Genomic DNA, 18982 nt, shown 5'->3' with positions numbered 1-18982 from the left:
TATACCCGAACAGCGTCGATACGACCTACTCTTATTTCGAATTCCAACTGTCGAGGGTTATTTTACCTCTTGTTTGTCCTATCCCAACGACTATGCGCTTTGTGCTTGCCGGGACTTCCGTCCTACAACACAGACAAAATGAAACCCCACTGGAAAATCTCGGAGACCTTTCTCGGCCACCAACGGGATCGAACAACCGAAATAACATCTCACGACATGCTGCATGGTCTATGTATTCATTAGCCCGATTGGTGATGAACTATAAGATTTTAATCCCCATTTCATACAATTTTCCACGTTCCATAAATTTCCGAATAACCTCTGAAAAAAGAGTTAAGCTGTGTCTGTAACTGATAACAACCAGTGAAGTCTGTAAGAAAGAAACGAATCGTTAGCTAGGAATACTGTAAATGTCAGACGTGATTTGGACTTGGTGTGTTAAGATTAAAACTGACATTCCTATATAAAAGACATTATAGTTGAACACCTTTACTCACTGATCTATTATGGTAGATGTTTGGAAAACATTGAAGTTTATATATCGACCTTACTCGTGTAAAAAAAAAAATGAACACGCAACGGCACTGATTTCTGTGGCAAGATGTTTTCCTTTTTTTTGGTAAAAAAAAAGACATAAAAACGTGTAATTAATTAATGGAATATCTGTTACTCAGTGATCGGTGATGACATTTTGGCACAGAGTTATTCTATAAGAGATGGTGTCCTGTAAGCAGGAGGTCTCGAAAGAGGTTCACTTATCCACCGCTATACACATTACTATCAAAGAACCAGAATGACTTGGTGAAGGTTTTAGACTTTTTGTGAAGGTTAACGGTCAAGGTCAGAACCAACACAATCCTACGACCGGTGAACCCTCTCCTCGAGCCCAGAATCGGCTTTTCAGCCTAGTGCATGATATGGGATGTCGTCCGGAGAGGAAGAACATCCGAGAAACCGATTACATATTCGCGTGCTAGTAAAATAACCCTTGACAATTGAAATTCGAAGAAGAGTTGGCGAAAACGCCCATGTCCGCTCCCCGTCTTCTTAATCCATATTGGTGCACACAGGTAGGGTGTTAAACACCACTTCATTGATGCTTCGTCATTTGTGTTTTTTATGGCCTAGTGAAGGACCTTGCTACCTAGTTTGACAGTTTTGATTGTCTGTATCATTTTTTATTGGGCAGCTAGCTAGTGTTTAAGCTGACATGTTCAAGAGAAACCCGTTCGGAACAATTGCAAGGTATGGATGTGGAGGTTAAAATATATGAGGCTTTTGAAAGGATTATGTTAGCATTTGCAGTATTGCTTGCTAAAGGGGACTTCCATCGATGCAAGTGTCGTGGCTACGAACCTTTGCTTGTACGAAGCAAGCGAATTATTGAAATAAATATGTACTATAACTTTCAAAGTAACCAACTTCCTGTTGACGTTAAATCCCATTTATTTCTGATTTTAAATAAATAAAAAACTGGAAATGGAATAGAAAGTCACTGGAATGGAAGTATGAAACAAATATCGCCTGCGAGAATCCTTAGGTGCAGACGTTACTGTAATTAAAATCATTAGAGCAGTTTCTTACATTGCATTTGCCATTAATTCACTTCAACATAAAAAAGAAATTCGGAATTGATTGACATATTACTTAAGTTGCTTTCCGGTGTAGACGTAACGTATTATATTATTGGCGCGATTTCTACGACATATTCTTGGCATTCGCTAGTTTTTCCACGTGGAACGTTTGTCTATAGGACAATAGGGTGTCTATAAACATGAAGTGGGCCAGTGGCCTTTTTACGCTACAATGCCACAAGGATGAGTGACAAGCTATTCGTGCAAAAACTTTGAATAAACAAAATTCAAGCTGCTGAAAGTGTTGAAGTGTTAAAATGTGATATACTTGGAAATGACGTCAAACGTGTCTGCTATGGCGTCAACCATGGCTGTTAAAAAAGGGTTAAAGTTGCTGCATGCAGGAACACAAGTCAAATACATTATACAGAATTGAGGACCGTGCTCGGTTTTCTGTATGTGAAAATATATTTGTTTGTTCATCTTTGGATGTTTGCTTCTTTGATACCTTGTTTTTCTTCTTTCCGCGTGGTGTCCCCTTGCCAGTGGTGGGGGGCCTGAGGTACGGAGGCCCCGTGTACACATTGGTATGCACGTAAACGCACAATTGGCAGTTGGAGTAGGCAATATAGCCTCACTGTACGGACAAGGTTTCCATGATAGCACACTATATGGCGTATACCCGTCTTCGTTATCCCAGTTGCAGCATAATACTAGGACGTTAAACCCCTTTCAATTCTTGTGATATATACATTTGAAAAATCGTTTTTGTTTTTCATTTGGATATAAGTCTGTATCACTACAGGGCCGGGACTGTACAGCTATTCCCCCGGATCCATTCATTTGTTGTCTGTGATGTCTGTATATCGTGCCTTGTCCGTAGATTTGTCTTGTGTAACTGTTTGCGTGTGGTATATTGGCACCGTATCTAGATAATGGATGGATTACGACTGCTAAAGCTCTCCACGGAAATGTCAAACTCCCAGAAGTGGAAAGCTGAACGACGAAAACGCGAAAAGCCACCGTAGATCGGTATTATTCCTGGCAATATGAGCAGAACTGTATGGATTATTGCCCCAGAGCTTCAAGAGACATAAAAACTAGCCCCATTCAAATCCAACATATAAAAAACCCAGATTGATATTTGCCGAATGAATACAAATATGTATTAATTGTCCGACGTTTGTATTTTTGATATAAAGTGGTATAAAAGGTGTTACGTGCTCCTATTAAATAGTAATTATAATGTCTGATTCTTTAATCCACGTAGAAGAATTATCACGAGACGTGATGTCTGTAGTTCATGTTATTACATGATTACACGGCCCACAACGAGGAAGTATGGTTATTGTCAAGCGTAGACGTCGTTATATTTAATTTAGAATGAAGTATTGAATTATGGAAAGATCAAGGTACGTTATTCAAAATAATTACAGGAATAAGTGGAACCGCTTGACTCGAACACGCAAAATATTATTAAATTGCGTATTAATATCTATTCAAAATACTGTCATGATTGTTTACAAGCATGGCTTTTAAATAACTTAAAAATGGTGCTTCGGCGATTAGTAGTGTCTCGTCATTCCAACACTAAGATTTAGAAACCATCTCGAGTTTATTATTTCTATGATTATCTCTTTCATGCTAGCGTAGGAGAAATTTGTTCAGAATTTCTTTTAAATTATTGAATTCTAGCCCGCCACACAGGCAACACGTCTGTGGGAACATGGCTTGAAGCGTCCAGACCCCGCCCCACCCCGATCAATGCATACTATAGCTAATTCAACAGATTGAGTGCGGAGGAAACTCATAACAGAACACTTGATCCCAACTGATGTTACTGATTTTGCTTCAGTAACAGAAGAAATGTTAAATTTAATAATAACAAAACAACTATAAACATCTATGTACAGATTCTCTTGGCTAACATTTTGAAATTTACAAATATGAGTACTTTAATGTGAGTACAATCGTATTCTTTCATATGATTTGGATGCAATGTTTCAAACCCTTCACTTTGAATTTCACATTTTCATCCATCATTATTGTGTCCGTCCGGTACATACGGTATCATGCTCGAAGACAACACTGGAATAAACTCCAAAAAATACCTGTTTTTTTTTTAAAATCAAAATCTGGAATATATCGTTTTTACTGTTGCAAACTGTTTGATTTTTATTACATGTATGACTGTTTCAGTCGATAAAATTATTTGTACTTTAATTAAGGACCATAAATTGTCTGCAGGTTATTTACCACATTGAACAATCGAATGAAACAAAAAAAGAATAGGACAACCGTCAATTACCTAATGAACCGATGTGAGCCAGATGCAAAATAGTACTATCGGGACTAACGATCTACTGCCAATCTGCTAGCTTGAATTATTGTCTACGTGGCGAATGTGAGCTGAAAGGTTAAAAAATGCCCAGGAATATAAATGCGCTTGATTTTGATTTGTATTTTTATGAATTTTTCAAGTAAAACAAATGTGGTGAATTGCTCCTTGGAGAATCTCAATTCAATTCAATTTTACGGTGGTTTGAATTTGATGCAGTGGCTATAGAATCACCAATAACAATGATGTTTTGCATGCCTTGTATTATTGATCTGTTTCTTCTTCAACAAGTAAGCATGAGCAAAACAACGCCCTTTTAGAGAGAAAGAGAGAAATGGGGTTTAACATCCACTCAACACAAACTAGGTCATCTCGGGACTAACATATGATTCAATTCGCTTGCGCATAGGGGTCTTTAGCAGTGGGGGCGGCGGTTTACCGGGAGATAACCAGCGAAGTTGGACAGGCGACCCTACTCCTTGTCACGTACAACCGGGAAATCGAAACCACGCTGGTTGACTCAATGACAGACCTTAAGATGCAGCACGAACGCGATACCCCCCCCCCTTTTAGACCGTTTAATTATGTGAACGTCATATGAGGGATTGGGGAAGTACAATATTGTGAACGTTGCATCTTTGAAAAGGAATATCAGTCCAAAAAAGATTTAGTCCTGTTCAGTCATAAATTTGTCAATATTGTCTTCATACAATATGAACGGAAATATGACTTAAATTTGTCGCAAATTTAATACTTTCCGAAAAATACAGAAAAATACATATGACTTGGTATGCTTGAGACAGGGTCAATTGATCAAACCATGTACCTTACCTACATAATTACTTTCCTATTCTCTGTAATCTTGCAAGGAGAACCATGCCTTCTGGTCCCAAATTTAATACTTTCCGAAAAATACAAAAGACTTGGTATGCTTGAGACAGGGGTCAATTGATCAAACCATGTTCCTTACCTACATAATATCTGTAATCTTGCAAGTTTAAACAAAGAATCAAGCTGAGTAATATTACGAGCATGGGCTAACTCCTATTCAGGATTAGTTTAGATTCTATCTGTATAAAACCTGTGCATATCCCAATATGGTTTACATTACTAAAATAAAGAGAATCATCCTGGAAGATGTGGGAAGTGAAAAGTAACGGTGTTCCATAAAATTGTGTCTAGTTAGCCTGTCAGTAATTTTTTGTTGATTAGGATATATTGGCAACTAGACATTGGTAAATAATTATGTGAACAAAATGGACATCACGACATTCATGGCATATTTTTCGGGCAATAAAAAAACAAATGAACCGATAAAAAATCTACCCAATCTCTGCAGGTTATTGATAAGCCTAAAGATGAAACAGCAAGGCCTCTCGTCGAAGTGTCCATAGACCCAATCTGCTCCAGTCCAAATCAGCCTATTGCAAGTAGCATCAAAACTCAAATTCACAGGGAAAAAAAATATCATTCCAACCAAATTGGTATGCGAAATTTCTGGTGACCAGGACAAATTTACGTGCTTTACATGCATTAAGGCTACTGACATGAAATTAGTAGGTCAAGGCTCTTCATTTGATTCAAGAGTGCAAGAAACTTTTACTAAGGTAGGCTTTGCAAACTGGAAAAAATTCTTAGAGAAATTCAAAGAGCATGAAACAAGTATGTTGCTCAGGACAAGTTAAAAAAACACAAAAATATCATTTACAAGCCCAGAAATACAAAATGAATTATTAAATTTAATGTCAAATTCTGTGCTAAGAAGTATTACTGACCAGATCAAGACGGAGAAGTACTTTTGTGTTATATGTGACGGGACGCAAGATATTACGGGCACAGAACAGGAAAGCATTAGTATACGCTATGTGGATCCCAAGCTGAATGTTAAGGTAGACTTTGTGGACGTCTACATGTACAGTACTTTTGAAACAACCGATCATGCCATAGCAGAAATTGTAAAAGATGTAGTTTTAAGACTGACCCTGCCCATTGAAGATGTCCGAGCTCAGACCCATGATGGTGCTAGTAACATGTCTGGTCAGTATAAAGGTTGTCAAGCTGAGATCAAGAGATGTCAACCGTTGGCATTGTATGTTCATTGTGGTGCCCATATAACGCATTTAATAACCTGTAAGGGGGTTGCAGCCACTACCTTCATACGTAATGCCCTCGACTGTGTTTAGGAGCTTGGCAATGTGTACAAACAGTCTGGTCATTTTAAAACTTTATACCTTAATCTAAATTCTGAAGAACGCGAATTAGAATCACCGTCTTCATTGAAACCAATTTGTCCAACAAGATGGCTGACCAGACTGGCTGCAGTACGGTCTGTGTTAGACAATTATGGACCCCTCATCTCTTCATTAAAACGAGCCTCAAACGAATTCGGTTAAAAAGTAGCTGCCAGGTGGTGAAGTGGACTGTTCAAGATTTTTCAGGTTCCCAAAACATTGCTCGGTTTTAAGGCATCGTTAAAATACTTGCATGTATTGGAGTCATTTAACAAGGCTTTGCAAGGAAGTAACCAAACAGTCCATGGCATGCTTTCTTTGGTCCATACAGTAGAAATAGAGTTGACTGATTTAAGAACCGAATAACTTTTTCATGAAGTGTATGTCGGCGCTAAGGATGACATTGAGAATTATGATATAGATGATTTTGTAGAGCCGAGAAAGGTTAATGGTCGAGAATATATATCAAGAAGTGGCGAAGACATTTATTGTGCTGAATACTTCATGATGCTTGATGCAGCTATCAGAGAATTAAGGATTCATTTTCAAGTACGGACTTAAACCAATACATTCACCTGAGTAATGTATTGTTGAGTGGAATCATTGATCCATCTCTAATCAATAAATACCCAGAATTAAATACCAATGACCTCAAAGACGAAATTTATTTTTTACGTAAACAATACCCGAATTGTACAACATTAAAGGAGTACATAGAATGTTTCCAAAATAAGTGTAAAGGGGTTATTCGAATGTTTCCTCAGGCAGAGCAACTTTTGCGACTCTTACTAATTTCGCCTGGAAGTTCTTGTGCAGCTGAACGATCGTTCAGTGACATGAGACGGTTGGAAGCCTGGTTAAGAAGCAGGATGACCCACAGAAGATTAAATCATGTTATGGTTGGTCATGTACATGCTGATAAACTTAAATCACTGGACATTTCAAAGCTTATGAATGAGTTTATCAATAAGAATGAACCTCGCCGCAACGTTTTTTAAGAGTAATTTTGGGTAATCATTAATAGAATACCTTTCCTCAAACTATGTTGCAATCTAAACCTTTACTCATATTTAAAGGGGCAGTCCCAGATAAATATTGTTAATACAAAAAAAATATGTTTTAATTTGTGAAATCTATATATGTCTTACGAGGTCTATGTTGAACAATGTACAAATTAAAACACAAACACTTATGTTTACTTTTTGAAATTCATTTATAATACACAAAATTTACAAAATACTTTAAATTTAAATATCTATACAACTTTTTTGTAAATGATAATGTGTATATATATAGTAGTGTAGTTAACAAGGTGATTGTCAAATATGCATCCTCATAAACTAAAGTTATGTGATCAAGTTTTGTTTCATTTGGATCCTCCTCATAAACATTCCCATACTAAACTCTCTTTGTCGTGTTGTTCATAACTCAAGCGTAAAATTCAATATGTAAAAGTCATGAAAAAAATATGAATACGGCACCCCCTGACTTAAACATGATAAACATTGTATTGGTTGTATCGGTGTGATGTTTTAGTTTAACCCCGTAAAACAGTGTTTACAGAAGACTGGAGCGTCACAGATTGTTAACATTTTATATAATTTCATTTGCGGAGCCCCGCCCCCCAATATATATTTCACGGCTACGCCTCTGATTACGAGGGGAAGCTTGCCTTCTGGTCCCCAAAAACAAATATGAATTTTTGAAATCGGGTATACCATATACGGTTAAACAGAATACTCTCTAGATCTTTAATCATTATATTCAACGGCTTAATAATAACAGTTTGTTATTTCTCAGTGATGAGTAGGATAGAGCAAACAAAAAGTTAAAACTGTTTCTTAAAATACAATTTTATTGAAGCTGTTTTATTCAACAAAAGAAAATGTCTTTAATAATGTGAACCAGCTATTAATGGGAACTTTTGATGAAATCCAAACATGCCATAAACCATTTTATTGATCTTAAAACCTTTTATGCATTTTATGAAGACTTAGTATTGTATAAATACTCATAAAATGGTGTGTTTTTGTGTTCTTAAAGGACAATATTTTTGGGGTATTAAAACGTAAATATTTGTCGCCTTTTAGATCTATTTGTTTTACTAGTGCACAGAAGGGGTTAAATGTAAAAATAGGTTGTTCCAGTTAAAGTTGGTGGCGGAAGTGGGTCGAGTGGTTACAAATCTGGACGCTTTAGGTGTTTAAAGGAGCTAAGTCGCTAATATTTGGGACCTAGAAATTGACACAAATGGGTCGCAACGCATACAATAATGTAATATGAATGTATATAAATTGATTACATTCAAACGTTTCTGTTTTTATTGTAATTTTTAATCAGTTAGGTTCGGCGAAATACGCCAGTATTCTCAATCGAATTTCAATCTATTGCGTCTGGTTATTCCAGTCTACGCCGATATTATTTGTTGGGCTTGCTCTCCAGATAAGAATATAGCGTCACCGTTTGACATGACTTGTGGAATATGCCTAGCCTCGTTTTTCGGGTCCCTTATTACAAATAACGCTGAAACGCACTATGGTACACGATTCGTGTACAAATTGTAAAATGTTTATTTTGTCTTAAATATTGGATATCAGAGGGCCATCTTTCCCCGGTAAGATCACAACATCAATGTTGATTTAAACCGACAATTAAATCGCGTTTTCAATGTCGAAGATTTTGGATGATATTGAGTTAGCTACTTTAAAGGATGTCATTGAGACGTGGCGTAATATCGATCCCAAGCGTATACGTGACAAGGTGGCCTACTCGTGGGATTTATCCGGGTCCGGGGCTTTGATTTATTGAAATACAATTGTACCATACATTAGTCCCGAAGCAAGGGGAAATAACTAATGAGAAATGTCACTTTACAGAAATTGAAGCAGTGGGTGACAGGAATATGCTTTTACTGTAATCTTGTCTAGTTGATGTTCAACCAGTGCCTTCTTTGGCTTTATCTGCAATGATGATAAAACTAAAGATGCAACACAGTAGAAGGAAATTGTGCTGTTAAATCAAAGTATTAAGAACTGAAATAAAATGAAATATACGGCCTAATTATCTGCACTAACATGGAAAAAGTTGCAGTGACGTAAGCGTTAATAAGGAGGTCTTTAATGTGCTTCCAAATCCTTGTCTTTTGCCCAAGCTGAACGACTAGATGCGTTTTCTTGTCCGGACATCCATCACTGACAAGGGGGAGTTCACAACGTGATCGAAACCCGGACCGTCAATGTGGCCCTCCTTAATAATGGGATTTAGTTTATTTATTTGCCACATCACAGCACACATGGTTAATTGCATTCTATAATTCGTATAGCCAATTAACTGTCTAGGATTCTTTTACGTACATGACGTGTCCACGGAACTGTTGTTTTGCGTCCCATCCAAACAACAAGACGATGTTTCTTGCCATGCCATCCATCCTCTGCCATTGGTGATATTCGACAATTGCCATAAACTGAGTGTTAAATTGTACGATAATCGTGATGACTTTGACTTTCCGATTGTTAACTTTCCATTTATTAGTAGTAACATTCCAATATCACCAGCTTATGGAGTGTTTGTGTCTCAGCTAATTCGTTCCTTTTATTCTGATTTTTTTAAGTAGATTGAGGCATTTGTCATCTAAGCTTCAACTACAAGGATACTTGCGCACTAAAGTTATTAAAACCTTTAAAAAGTTTTATGGCCGTCATATTGATTTGATTGGTAAATATAACGTGTCTCTCTCGGCTATTATTCTAGATATATTTAATTGACACGTATACTCTTACTATCTCCCTGATAATGTCTACTACATCGTTAACACAGTTCATCGCGTGCATTTTGCATACCGATAGTTCATTGGCCAATCACGCTATTTTACCGACATTTCGCCTAATAGTTTGGATGCAGCTATGGTGGGTGTGGCGCTAGGCAGGGTAAGCTTACTCTTCCGGGCACCTGTTTCCACTGTTTGTCGTGTATTTTGTACACGAGGAGCAGTCCATTTGCTGATTACACTATTTTGCTTGAATACACTATTTTGCCTATAACGTTTTTTAGGACTTCGAATTCTGTCTTATGGTTTGGATTGTTCGTACTTAGTTTTATTTTATTCCCTACTACTTGCAAGGAAGCGTAACAGTAACCGTGTAATGCCAAGCAAACAGGTAGTTTTATTTTATTCCTTACTACTTGCAAGGAAGCGTAACAGTAACCGTGTAATGCCAAGCAAACAGGTAGTAGTACATCTACCAGACGAAAGCGTATGGACAATATTAACACTATTACACACATCTGTAAAAATTAAGATTATAATTCCCCGTTGAATGATAATGGAGGGTAAGTTTAATTATAGCCGCTGATCGCCATATGCATTATTTCTGACTATCGTAATTTAATCCAGACTGAATTATATTCAAATTGGCAATGCAACATATCCCGAGTTGGTTTCAGTCGGATTAAAGAGAAACCCGCGAAACGGTTTTACCCAACACTTACATAAACGCTAGCTTGCTTGTATCTTCTGCTGTGAATGTCGAATGTTGCAAAACGTCCAATACATATGATATTGGTATATAATGAACTGAATTTATAAAAAAAAGGTGTTTTTGGTAGATAGTCATTTTAAAGATTTATCTTTTACGGGGGATTCAAACTCACACAGATGCCGATCAGCAGCTTTTAGAAACTACATACTGATGAACGAGTCCCACTTCTAATGACATAACACCCTGACCAACCAATGTCAATACTTTTTTTTTATCTTAATGTAAGAGGTTTAGCTTCTTTAAAAGAATAGTGCTACCATTACAAGATAATTGGATAATTATCACCAGAGAACTATGTTAATTATCCAAAGTATTGATGTTTAAGATGCTTTAGATATTTCTGTTAGGCATAATTATTTGCGTATTGATAGTTTGCTGTTGGACATACGCAAGAGATAAAAAAAAGTATAGCACAATTGATACTAACACCCCCCCCCCCCCTCAAAAAAAGAATATAGACCGATTGATGAATCGATGTTAATATATCCTCTTTAATTCTAATGTTCCAGCTTTACAAAGTTGATGACCTGTTCTTCTATAATTAAATTTTTGGGTTTTCTTTAGTCATATGGAGCCTAGTCTAATGTGATATTCTGCATGTTTCTAATGACAATGTGATTTGTTTGTATTTGCGACTACGTAATTACATGTTGCAGTATTTATGCACTGTCGGATCGGAATACTGTGCTTATCGTATTTTACAAGGGAAATGCTTGAGTCATCAGAAAACCTGTCGTGGTGTTATGGGAATAAGACTTTCACGCAATGTTCATTGAAATTCAAACGTGCGCTAGAAACATTAACTGTTAAGTATTCGTTATCGTAGATCACTTGCTTCTGACTGCATGAAACCGATATTATTGTGAGGTAATAGCTCTGCAATGGAATATAGATAATCTAAATGTGCCTGATGTGACGTAATCACCAAGGTGTAATGCCGTGAAGCTTCCATCGAACAATAATGCAGCTGAGCGACTATATAGTATTTGAAATATAAAGATTCTTATGTTTATAATCTAGTGGCTGATAATAATATTGATCACTAGAATTCTATACAGAGACACTATTCTTAAACAATATGTATTGACAACATGCAACAGGTTTATATCGGTTTGTAATACTTCCTTCTGAAACTCTAGCTTGTCTGGGAACTGGTCCTATTAAGGGCCTGGCAGATTTGCATCTACTTAATTAACTTATAAACTATAACACATACTTATGGAAGAACAATTAATTAATGCGGACGACGTTTCGAAGCGTATTCTCTCAACGTTTTCAGGTAAGTAATTGAGTTTTTTCACTATTTATTATTGCCAATGGGTATTGAGTACCAATTTTCGACTGGCGGAGGTAATGACTTTTTTCACTGTGTTTCTGGTTGTATCTCCGTGCTCGCTACTTAAATACTGTGCTGTATTAATTGACAATTGATGCATATACTTCTTTATTGACACCTGTTACAATTACTGGAGAGAAAGTCAATGGTTAATCTGGCTCCACGCTAATATTTGTTTATCATTGTCACTTCCGTTTCCGTTGTTACCCATAATCACGGTCAATAAGTCTCACAATTACATGTACAATACTGACCTCAAAGGAGATTTCATTCATTAACAGGACCCGGTTGTGTTTTACAGTAAACATTAAAACTGTGATCATTCTGATCTGATGTACACTAATGTCATTTTTACTCGAAATTTTAAGTTATTGTATTTATGACTATAAGAAAGCATCTAACTAATATTGACAACTACGTGGATTTGCCATAGTTATATCGACATTAAGATATAAAGGGCTAGACTATAATTGGTATTGATGATACATGTTTCGTGATAATAGTTGTAATTAGAGTCCGGTTTCTGTCTGATTACACTTGACCCACACGACACAGTATCAACCCCCCTGTGTTTTCATAGATGACACTGTCTTAAAGTAGCCACTTTAGATTTACTATTCTCAAGTTTAATTTATGAAACAGTATATGTTTATGTTATATATATATACTATTCAAAAAAAGTAGGGGATATTTGATTTTTAAGTGTTATTAAAGTCACCTAATGAAACTGACGAAGAAACAAATGACAAAATGAAATGAAGTTCACATTCATCGATTTATTCCAAATGATCGTTAGACTAAGTAAGGCACAGACTGACCATTATAAGGGTAAAATGATACCCGGGGTCAAACAGCAAAGTTACCACAGCATCACAACCAAGTCAGTAACGGGTAAATCCTCCTCTGTTTGCCAAACAAGCATTGATCCGACGTGGCATACTCCTAATGAGACGTCTAAGGTCATTTTGGTCCAGATTGTCCCATTCCTGTTGCAACGCAGCAGCAAGTTCTTGGACATTGGCAGGACGTTGTTGACGTTGACGTAACCTCTGTCCAAGCATGTCCCAGACATGCTCGATGGGGGAGAGGTCGGGACTCAGTGCTGGCCAAGGTAATGTGGTGATGTTCTGTTGTTGGAGGTAACCTGTAACGATCCTGGCCCTGTGACATCTTGCGTTGTCATCCTGGAAGATGAAACGGCGGCCATGACGTCGTGCGAACGGCACAACATGGACTGCCAAGATGTTGTCCCGGTAGTACTGGCCTGTAACACGCCCTGCAACAACATGTAAAGCCGTTCTTCCAGCAACAGTGATGCCTCCCCACACCATAACAGAACCACCCCCAAATCGATCATGTCTGATGACGTTAACGTCTTGGAAGCGCTCGTTTCGACGACGCCACACCCTCCTACGTCTGTCCAAAAAATCAACAGTGAACCTTGACTCATCTGAAAACATCACATTGCTCCAGCGTCGATTATCCCAGTGTTGACGATCCCTACACCAACGACGTCTTGCCTGAATGTGATGATCTCTCAAACAAGGGATCACGCGAGGACGTCGGGCGCGAAGGTGACCCCTATGCAGTCGATTCCGAATCGTCTGGCCACTCACTCTCACACCAGTGTCTGTTTGAGACGAGCGCTGATCTGATTTGCTGTGATGACACGATTTCTCAAGGCCAAGGTACGGATAAATCGATCCTGGGCTTGAGTTGTCGACCTGAGCGTGGTCTGTCCTGTACAGATTGTGTATCACGGTATCTGGACCATAGCCTGCTTATGACAGACTGAGAAACATTCATCGTCCGCGCCACAACCGCCTGTGTTGTGCCGATCTGTAGCATGCCAAGGGCACGTAACCTTTCATTTTGGGTAAGCCGACGCATATCAAAATTTGTTTTCTGGTCACTAAAACAATTAAACTGATGTTTCCACCCTGGAATTCAATGCCACATGATGATCCCAAGCATCACCTGCATTCCATGCGGTAGCTATTGGTGCGTTTGGGCGTCACATGTAACTGGAAATGTTTCTTCTGTTAGGTTCTATAGTGACTTTTTTCGTAGTCATTTGCATATTTTAGTATTATGCCCCCAAAATCAAATATCCCCTACTTTTTTTGAATAGTATATAATAATATGTCACTACTAGAAAACAATTCTATGCAGTGAGTAAACATTGGAATCCAGAAATACGACCGACAATTGTCAGGTGTTATTTAAAGGAGAAATACCATATATATTTCGGTGCATACAACTGGTTAAATTTGCACATACTGCAATTGTGAAGCCTGTTATAGTTATCCGGATAAATACAAACCATAATTCGCACGCGGAGTGGGCCAATACATAGCCACGTAAATTCCATACGTTGTAATTGTCTGGATAGATGTCTACATAACCCCCGACCAATTTGTTGTGGTGAGGGGATCTCTATTATTAAGTCAAAACATAGAATCAGCATTGGTGTTAATTTATTTTTAAATTGCAAATAATTAAAATAGCATCTGAGGTACCGGCAAATTCCATACGTTGTAATTGTCTGGATAGATGTCTACATAACCCCCGACCAATTTGTTGTGGTGAGGGGATCTCTATTATTAAGTCAAAACATAGAATCAGCATTGGTGTTAATTTATTTTTAAATTGCAAATAATTAAAATAGCATCTGAGGTACCGGCAGTGTTTGGGCACGCTTATCGTGACTTCCGGGACAGTTATAAATATGTTATGATCACTAACACGAAGACACGATCACACGTAATTCTACATTATCAAAAGAGAAAAGACTGTATCAACCGCAGGTGACGAACCACAATCCTTCTGTATCGAAGACAACTTGTATCCACACCAACGTGGAGTTCGGTTAATGTTATAGGTCGAACTTCAGAGAATAATTGAAAATCTAGCTGGCTCAACACATTGTCTGTCAGGTAAAATTTCACTAATTTATTTAATATGAATAATATGTATATTCTTGTTACATATTGATATTTTGTTGAAAGTAAGTCTGGCGATTCTGCGCTGTGGAATATTTAATTAAAAGAAACGGGGTTGAAGCTGCATAAATTTCTGCACCAATACGGCTAATGAATACGGTCATAAGCTAACCGGTGAGCTACTAGTGGATCTTTAACATACTACCAGTAGTAGTCTTGCAACTCGGATTTCCGTCGCACACGGACTAGTCGCATTTCATTGCCCGGCGCTTCGTCCTGCACCACTGACAAGATGAAGTCCTTCCTGGTTCATGGGCCATATCCACCAAGCCACCGTGGCTGGACCATCTTTGGTGGGTGGTAACTATACACATACATCTGTATAAAAAAGAGAAAATGTGTTTTGAGTTTTCGTTTTATTATTCTGGTAAACTCCAAATCAAATTCCTAACTCAAAATAGAATTCCTAATTCAAAATCATAACTATATAATACACCCACCCGTGCAGTGTAGGGTTAATAATCTATTTTTTTGTAAAGTTTTGTTTTGTTTTCATTATATATTGGGTGTGACCATCCGTTTTGGACAGGTATGCCATTTGCCAGGACTCCAACTCTTTGAATTGAGTGAAACCTGAACGTTTCGATTTGCGTCCACGAATTTTAACCATAAGGAAATAATTTCAAATAACTGAAAACTTTAATCTGATCAAAATCAGAGAAGTTATATTTCTTAAAGACTTGAGAGGACACTTTTCTTTTTAAATTTAACTTCATGTTTTAATTATAAGACCATAGTATCTAGTGCGTCGCTTTTTTTCAATGTTAAGCTATAGAGAAGGAAAAAAGCGACCTCGACTTTTTAACACGATGCCACCCTTTCCAATGCGACACATCGCCTTTTGCAACGCGCGTCGCTTTTTAAAATTATATTTTATTTATAGATTGATTTCCCTTAGGGAAACTGCAATATTTTACAATTTGCAATATATTCTTAATGGATAATAAACTGGGTTCTTAAATTTAGCTGTACATCAAATATTATCCACTATTCGCAAAGGCCATCAAATGAAATATGCAATGCACGTACCTTCCTCGTGTCCAATAATTATTGCTGTGAAGAAAAGGCACTAAATGAATTCTGCTGGTACATACGCGATTGGTCATCAAAACCATAAACAATACCCGTTTAGAAAAAACGCGGCGAATGGTGACGTCGCTGTTGCTCTCTATAGTTTAACCTTGAAAAAAGAAACTCACGACGCAGGAAGTGGCTGAAATAGAATACCATATTATATCGTTGTCATACCCGTCTGTCGTTCACATCTATTATTAATAAAATAGCGGAAACAATAATCCATATATATTATTGAATTTTATCTATGTTGTACTTATCGTTCTAATGAGGAGGTTGCAATTATTAACATACCTTTTAGAATTCATAATTATTAGTTGTCTGCCCTTTTAAAAGGAAGAACCAAGTCGATTTTCAATAGATTATTCTACTTTGTTACGAAATCTTTAATTATGATCTAGTCTGTATTGTGTATTTATGATGCACCTAGCTTAGAACTGTCAGACGACTTAGCAGCTAGTTAACGTGTTTCGTTGCCTGGTAACCTATGTTTCCGTTTTAAAGATCATGCCTATTACGTCCGTATATATACTCTGAATTAAGAAACCATTACACCTACATGTTTAACTTCAATCACCCAAAAAACCGCTTATGTTTTCTAGATGTATAATATAGCTTCATAAACATTGGATCAATTTTGTTCAATAAAATGCGTGGTTTAAAGGTGGATAACGAGCGAGACATGTACAAATTTAATGCTGCGCGAGGGCGTTCGTTAGCAAGGCAGTTGTGTCAATATATTATTACAAATGAAATGGAGGTTTAACGACCTAATGAAGACGGGTTACCTCATACAGTGTGCTATGAGGGAAATTTGTCCCGTAATCTGCACCACAGCCTACTCTTATCTCGAATTCCAACTGTCAAGGGTTCTTTTACGTACACGCCGATGTGTACGCGGGACCTCGATTGTTCGTCCCACCCGGACAATACGCTGTCCCTTGCCTGTTCCTCTGTCGTGTACCACTGACAAGGCGGAACCGCGTCGGAAAAACCCGATGAACTTTCTCGGCCAACTCCGGGATCTAGCACTGGACCTCCATGTTAGCTAGCCAACATAACTCCACATAACATCGTGTCTTGTATTGTATTGCGTAAAAATGTACATTTCGGAGAATAAATGGTGGTGGGGGGATTTAAATGCCTAGTTACTTTTTGAATCTGTCTGTGAAACCCTCCAGGAGGCCTTATTCGTGTCTATAAACGAGACATTGGTTTATCCAATCAAAAATCAACAATACGGACGCGATTTCTAACAGATACGCGATAAAAATAAGACTGGCATGCATGTCTGCAATGTTGAATAAAATGCCAGGGTCTACAGTTACTATTGTATCTAAATACAAAAATTATTAAATGGCAAAAGATTAGTACAAACATTAGTTCATGAAATGAAATGAAATTCAACATCCTACTGTTCTGCTCCTATACTAGGTTTTATGATGAATATCGTGGTATGCCATCTTGTAATCTTGGCCACTAGAAATATATCTTATGAGATCAATGTCGAAAAAAAACTCCTCCGACCTGTTGGGTGTTTACATGTTGAGCGGCAAAACAGGGTCACACTAACACGTCAGTCATAAAAAAGCGTGCAATTGTTTGAATTTACACAAACGAAATGATAAAACACAAACGCTTCAATTTGGTTAAAGGCTACGATTTTATATCAGTTTGGAAGTATTAATCCATAAAATTAAGTAGGGACAATAGTATTTCCACATGGTGTACTGGAATATAATATACCCAGATCATGTGGAATATGCAATATTGTGTGTTATGAAACATAATTAAGGTATTCCATCATGCCTGTTCTAATTACAGTATTGCCTGTGACAGCTGTCGACTACAATACTTCAACTTGCATAAAATATTTAAATGTTAAGTTTTGCATATTTGTAATCGTGCAGTAAATACGGCATGCAACATGTCTATTCCTGTACAATTACATACATATTACATAAAGCAGTCGGGTGTATATCGAATATATCAAAATGAATAAAAAATATGTAGAGATTACTATGCACCATGGAATGATAATGGAGGGGAAATTCAATAAAGGAACTACATGCCGAAGATCATTATCGTGACAGTTATGGTACTAACCCTAAATGATCGAGCAAACGCAACACATCTTAAAAAAAGGTCGAATTAATCGTAGCAGTCTGCTGTCAAGATATATATTAAGCCAATCGATTTCCATACAACTCTCCAACTCTCAGCGTATTCCCTGCGATTCTCATCTTTCCAAGAATAAGATCAGAGAACAGATTGAACCATACGTATAAAAAGATGCTGTACTAAACAACTAGACAAAATAAAAAGCCGAATTTGGCAAAAACTATTAAATCAAGCATAGTTTAAAGGAAGTAGTTACCGCCACGGGTTATTTGTTATCCAACTGATACAACAACAGCCGACTGAAAGAATATTATTACCATTAAGATATTTCCAACACTGACATACAGCTTTCGCCACACGGCCTCATCACGGTAACTGGTTTTGAAGGCGTCTTAAGTAGATTTGGAGTGAAATAAATTCGTGCATGATAAATTGAAATCGCTGAGAAGATGCTCTTCACGGAGAAAAGGCTTTTCAAATGGCGATTTAATGAAACCATAGGTAATAGTTGAACTGTTATAGGTTTCTTTCTAGAAGACTTGGTTCATGAATCTGCAGTATTTAAATTCTAGTTAGGGTAATCCAAACGTACAAAAAGCCTGTTGAAAGTTTGATTTCGTTAACCCTTAAAGGTATTGTTAAATTTTCATCAATAAAGGGATCGTTTAACTATGGTATTTAAATTCTAGTTACACAGTAATTGGTTTGGTGACCATTTCGTGTCCGCATTACAAACGTTGAATTAGCATTGACAGTTTTTGACAGCTG

At 37.3% G+C, this 18982-nt stretch overlaps 1 protein-coding gene across 1 annotated transcript in view; it reads left to right on the top strand.

Annotated features, from left to right (window-relative positions):
- The first annotated feature begins 11755 nt into the window (after positions 1-11755).
- The window catches only part of LOC126830808 (leucine-rich repeat-containing protein 74B), a 90361-nt gene continuing 83134 nt past the window's right edge, over positions 11756-18982 (top strand). The window contains exon 1 of the mRNA XM_050561215.2: positions 11756-11960. The gene's annotated coding sequence lies outside the window, so the exon portion shown is untranslated. The remainder of the gene's footprint in view (positions 11961-18982) is intronic.

This window comes from Patella vulgata, chromosome 8 (assembly GCF_932274485.2).
Source record: "Patella vulgata chromosome 8, xgPatVulg1.2, whole genome shotgun sequence".
NCBI classification, from domain to species: Eukaryota; Metazoa; Mollusca; class Gastropoda; family Patellidae; genus Patella; species Patella vulgata.
This window is presented reverse-complemented; position numbering and strand designations above follow the sequence as displayed.